Below are 6,471 nucleotides of genomic sequence, written 5' to 3'. Positions count from 1 at the left end.
ATTATTAATGGTAATTTTATTCAAATTTTAAAGGGCCTATCTGAAAATGGTGAAACTAAGAGAGCCTAACTGGTCATAAAAGGGCCTAACTGAAAATTTCCTTCAAATTCAGATTGGCCCTTTCGTGCATTTTTAATTTTCCCAATATTTTTCAATATTTAGCCATTGTATAGTGTTTTCTCACATAATGGAACCTAGTGAAATATTTGAAAAGGGTCTATCAGCATAACGTAAAAATTGAGAAATGCTCGATTGAAGATTCTGTAAGGGTTCATTCAAATATTACGTAACGCAAAATTTTCCAATTTTAGACCCCCTCCCACCCCCAAGTAACAGCTTTTGTATGGAAAATTTTAAATTCTTGTATGGACCGTAACACTATGTTAGACCCCCTCCCTCCCCCTGTTGCGTTACGTAATATTTGAACGGCCCTAACATGTTGATTGTTACTATTTTAAACTCATTGCCATTTAATAATTTTAAACTTTTGTTCGACACTCATAGTCTATTACTGGGCCACGTAACGTCTTAAATCTTATATAACATTAAAACTAGTAAAAAATGTTGAATTCAAACATCATCGGCAGATAGGCCCTTTTACGAGTCTTCAAACCAGTTAGGCCCTTTGATTGAACAGGGTTTTAGTTAGGCCCCTCCAGTTAGGCCCTTTTATTAAACATAGTTCCAGTTAGGCCCTTTTGGAATTTGTTAATTTTATTGATTATTGAAGTTATTTTCAAAGTTTTTGAACAAAATCAATCGATTATGTGGGAAAATCAACATTGAATATTGAAAATTCTTTGTTGAAGATTCAGTACTATATTGATTATTCATATTTCAACCCCTTTCTCCTATTTACTAGTTTTATGCTTGTGTTCGACACTCATAATAGTCTACTAGGTGGCCCATAACGTTTTAAATCTTAAATAACAAAACAACTCGTGAAAATGGTTGAATTCAAACATCATCGGCAGATAGGCCCTTTAACGAGTCTGCAAACCAGTTAGGCCCTTTGATTGAACATGGTTTCAGTTAGGCCCTTCTATAAAAGTTAGTTCCAGTTAGGCCCTTTTGGAACTTGTTAATTTTATTAATTATTGAAGTGATTTTCAAAGTTTATGAACAAAATCAATCGATTATGTGAGAAAATCAGCATTGAATATTAAAAATTCTTTATTGAAGATTCAGTACTATATTGATTCCCATTTCAAGCTCATTCTATTTTTTACTAGTTTTATCATAATCTTAATGCAAAGTTAGTAGAAAAACTGTTTTTTATCCTGAAAAAAAAATTACATTAAAAATTTTGAATAATTTTTATTTGTTGCCTCTAGTTGTGGATCGAGTTTTTTGTTTTTTGGTTTTTTTTTTTTTTTTGAGGCATTTTGTACTTATGGCCACTACTGTGCCGGAATCAGTTGATCTGTAGCTTCTTTACCGATACAGATCTATCTCACACCGAGCAGGTAGGAGAGAGCTCTGCTGTTAGTGAGGCTAGCTGCCTGCGAAGAGGGTCAGTATGTCTCAGTCACCATCTGATACTGACGGAGGATGGATGTGCTCCCCAAAGCACGGTCCTCCGTGAGGCGTCTTCTGGTGGCTGGACGGTTTTTTTTTGTGGAGGGGCTGGGAATCGAACCCATGATCTTCCGCTTATGAAGCGAAAGCGTAACCTCAAGGCTGCAGACCCCCCCATATGGATCGAAATTCAAAAGTCGCGATTTTCACAAAAACAAATTCGTTTGTTTTTGTAACAGCCCTGCAAGAATTCTTCTTATACTTCTTCTTGGCATTACGTCCTCACTGGGACAGAGCCTGCTTCTAAGCTTTGTGTTCAATGAGTACTTTCACACTTATAAACTGAGAGCTTTCTTTGACAAGTTGCCATTTTCGCATTCGTATATCGTGTGACAAGTACGAAGGTACTCTATGTTCAGGAAAGTAAAGGAAATTTCCATTACGAAAAAACCTGGACCGACCGGGAATGGAACTCAGATACCTTCAGAATAGCTTTGCTTTGGCTAAGAAAGGCCCCAAAGTATAATACAAGTAAAAAAGTGAATGGGTTTGAAATAGATATAATCAATAAGATACTGAATCTTCAACCGAGAATATCCAACATTCAGCTATTACATTGTGTTTCTCTCGCTTGATTTTAAATATTTAAGAACTATGAAAATCACTTCAATAAGCAATAAAATCAACAAACTCCAAAAGGGCCTAACTGGAGCTATGTTTAATAAAAGGGCCTAACTGGAGGGGCCTACCGAAACCATGTCCAATCGAAGGGCCTAACTGAAAGGGCCTAATTGATTTGAAGATTCATTAAAGAGCCTAACTGCTGATGATATTTGAATGCAACCATTTTCACGATGGTTGGTTTGACTTTATTAACGAGATTTTTAGCCCTAGGCTAGTTCATCTCGGGAATATTTTCACGAGTCGTTATGCTATTTGAGATTTCTAACGTTCTGGGCTACGTAATAAACCATAATGAGTGTCAAACACAAATATAAAACTAGTAAAAAAAGTGAATGGGTTTGAAATATCAATAATCCATATGCTGCTGATTTTTTATAGAATAGTTTCCAATATTTAGCTATTATGATATTGTGTGTTTTTCTCACATACTCATTAAATTTTGTCGAAGATTTATGCAAATCACTTCAATAATCAATAAAATTAGCAAATTCAAAAAGGGCCTAACTGGTTTGAAAATTCGTAAAAGGGCCTATCTGCGGATGATGTTTAAATTGAACTATTTTTACAAGTTGTTGTGCTATTTGAAATTCAAATCGTTGTGAGCCACGTAATAGACCATTATAGGTGTCGAACACAAGGGGTTATCCAAAAATGACGTCAATCAATTGGGGTCTCCTCCAATGAGGGGATGTACGAAAATGTGACAAGTGCATGGATTGGGTATTGGAAAAAGCGTGACAGAGGGGGTAGGAGAGTTCTAGAAACCCCAAAAACGATGGAGGTCATTTTTGGATCTTCCCCAAGTATGAAACTAGTAAAAAACGAATGGGTTTGAAATAGGAATAATCAATATGGTACTGAATCTTCAACCGAAAATTTCCAATATTTAGCTATTATATAGTGTTTTTTCACATAATCGCTAAATTTTGTTCAAGATTTATGCAAACCAATTCAAAAATCCATAAAATTAGCAAATTATAAAAGGGCCTAACTGAAACCACGTTCAATCAAAGGGCCTAACTGGTTTGAAGATTCATAAAAGGGCCTATCTGCCGATGATGTTTGAATTCAACAATTTTTACGAGTTGTTGTATTATTTGAGATTTGAAACATTATGTGACGCGCAACAGACTTTAATGGGTGTCGAACACAGGTTTGAAACTAGTAAAAATGCTAATGGGTTTAAAATAGGAATTTTAAATATGGTATGGAATCTTCAATTGAGAATTTCTCAATGTTTACGTTTTACAGATAGGCCCTTTTCAAATGTTACAAAATTTTTTTCGCTTCATCTGGGATAACGTTCTAAAAGCCATTGGTAACCATGTGTGTAGCTCGTTGTTTCTGAGCAAACCAGGCCCATGGCACGGGACGACTTTCAGCGTAGCCAACATCTCCATGTGTTAACTCATTTTCGGGTGATTTGAATCGAGAGTGCAATCAGAATGCGAAGTTTTGTTTAATGTTTATGATCCATAATCGAGCAAGAGTCGCAACCAAATCACTGATTGCTTGCTTGGAGGCTTGCATGATGCCTTTTAATGTTTGCTCTCCTTCCAAAACCATCGAAATGTTAAATGTGCTTCAACTTTTTGGCACAATATTAGCTAATTTAACAATATCAAAAATTGATAATCAAACCATAGCAAACAATTAAACAAAACAATGGTCTTTATTTTCACAGTTCTTACAACTGACAGTGGGCGATATTCACTTATTGCCCGGGACATCCTGGCTACGAAGAACACTGTGTATCGTTATATGGTTGTCATGGGCCTGGAGCAAACGAATGAATAAGCATTCAAGTCAACACCACTATCAGGTACAGAATAATTATTTCTTCACCATAGCGTTGCCAAATAACGTGTAAATCCATTCAAATCCTCAGAAATAACGAGCTACACACATGGTTACCAATGGCTTTTAGGGCGAGATCACAAGTTATGCGAGATTTTGGACACCCACCTTTTTGTATTGATATTTTTCTGTTTTTGTACGACCTGTAACATCACTAGGACTCCCACCCACCCCCTCCCCAAGTAACATTGATAGCTTAACAACAGCTTATTCAGCTTAAATGCAGTCTCTATTTAGCTGAATAAACCGTTGTACAGCTTCCAATGTTACTTGGGTCCAGCTTTATGAAATTTGTGAATGGGCCCCAGGTCAAAGTACAAAAACGAAACCAATTGCCTGTCAAAAAAGACCACTTATCATTGGTCGTATTGGCAAAGGCCTACTTTCACATCGTTGAGTTGGATTGCAACAGGGCACTTTGTTGCTGATCCAGCCGTGTTACTAGTTCAAGCCTGATTCGCTGCTGACAAGTAATTTCTTGGCCTATCTTGATGCATGCAAAATTTCTGCAAGGAATCGATCAAGAAAGCGCTTTTTTCTGATCGCAGTACGCAGTTGAAAAGAAAAATGTCAGTTCAAATGGAAGTCGCTGTAGAAAATTTCTGCAAGGAATTGGCGAGAAATTTCTTTACGTTAGGTTCAGAGAAAAATCGGTTTTTGCGTGTAGATAATTCCGACTTTCAGCCGGAGACGCGATTTTACTGATTCAAAATAATTTCCCTAATTGTTGCCCTGAGAATTCCAAAATGGTTCCCGGTTGGATCAAATTTTCTTATAATTCCGAGGATTTTTTAGGTAGTAGACACCCTTTACTACTTACCATTTTGTTTTTACTTTTTCGGTGCAAACTTTTATTAAATTTTACTTTTAACCACTTTAAACCTTGCGTTAAACTCAAACTCACTTTGATTTCGCAAAAGCGACGCAAACATTAACACGTTGCGAATTGTCTCGCATAACATTCGAAAACAGGTTAAGCATTTTCTGTAAAAAATCTATTTTGACTTTTTCATGGATGAATATTGTACTTATTTTTTTGGAACAGTAGAGTTCAAAGCAATCTGATACAAACAAAAAAAAATCAATAAAAATTGGCTTGTGTAGGAGCATGGAATATAGGATAAACTCATGTTCGGCATTGTATAATAGGTTTATCAACAAAAAGCTCGTGGACACTTTTCATATGTTATACGAAAAACGTCAGGACACTGATTTTGACATTTGTCAGATCGCGGAATAAATATCCGTTTCTAAGCATTTCTAACCGGATTTAAGATGCATAAGATCAGCCAACACGGAAAAACTGCTCTAAGCTCGATTAATATCGATCAAGTAGATTAGTTCCGCCCAAAACCGTTGTAAGATTTCCAATGGTGGAGAGAGGCATTCCCCTTGTTTATCGATTCCTTTTCAGTAGCAAAACAAGCTTCAATAAAAAGAGTTTTAATCAAAAGTTTTAAAATATTTTATGATATGTTTTTGTTTTGATTTTTTTTATATTTGAAGCTAAGTTTACCGCATATGCTCCTACAATGCTAAAATAATTTAAAATTCTTCATTGAGAGCAATATAATGAAAATCGTATCAACTTTCTCTTTAAAATATCTCCAATTTGAATATAAACCTGATTTTGAAAATAGCTAGCAACTTCTATTGCACTAAATAAATGAAGCGTGCAATAAACAACCAACTTAGGGCCCATTCACAAATTTCATAACGCTGAAGGGGGTGGGTGGGTGTCCTCGTGATGTTACGGCTCATACAAAATTTGTAAACTATTCATACAAAAAGCGTTACGAGGGGGTGGGTGGGTGTCGAAAATGGCCATTTTTGGCGTTATGAAATTTGTGAATAAACCCTTATGAGCCTTGGTGCTTGAATTTGTTAAAACGATTTGCTTAAAAAGCATACTGGTAGCACTGGCTTTTGTATCGTCGAGGTTATTGACTGAAAAACAACGGGGCAGTCTTAGTTGAGCTGTCACGTCCTGTCCTAGATGCATGCTATAAAGCTTAGTGACATTTGAACACACGTAGACTAGCATACGCTCGTCATACACAGTTTGTTTTTGTTTTCCTCAAAGAAACTTGCACACGCTTTCCAGACTCATCAAAATACATATGGAAATATTACCCAATTTGAAAAATTTATACACGGATTCTGGGTGTTTTTCGAGACTGAGTGCATATTATTTTCCTCTAAGGTTCACAACTACATCTACACTAGGTCACCCATACCATCGGGCGTGAAAACCACTATTTAATAAAAACAAGTTGATCGATCAAGTGGTACGCCCAAAAACTCCGTACAGTGTAAATACTCGTTGATAAAATAACGATCACAATAGATGTACATCTAGCTTATCCTACGTTGTGTCTAATACTAAAGTGATGATGATGTATAGGATAGGGT

This window comes from Aedes aegypti, chromosome 1 (assembly GCF_002204515.2).
Source record: "Aedes aegypti strain LVP_AGWG chromosome 1, AaegL5.0 Primary Assembly, whole genome shotgun sequence".
Lineage (NCBI taxonomy): Eukaryota > Metazoa > Arthropoda > Insecta > Diptera > Culicidae > Aedes > Aedes aegypti.
The sequence above is the reverse complement of the archived record's forward strand: the minus strand, read 5'-3'. Positions refer to the sequence as shown.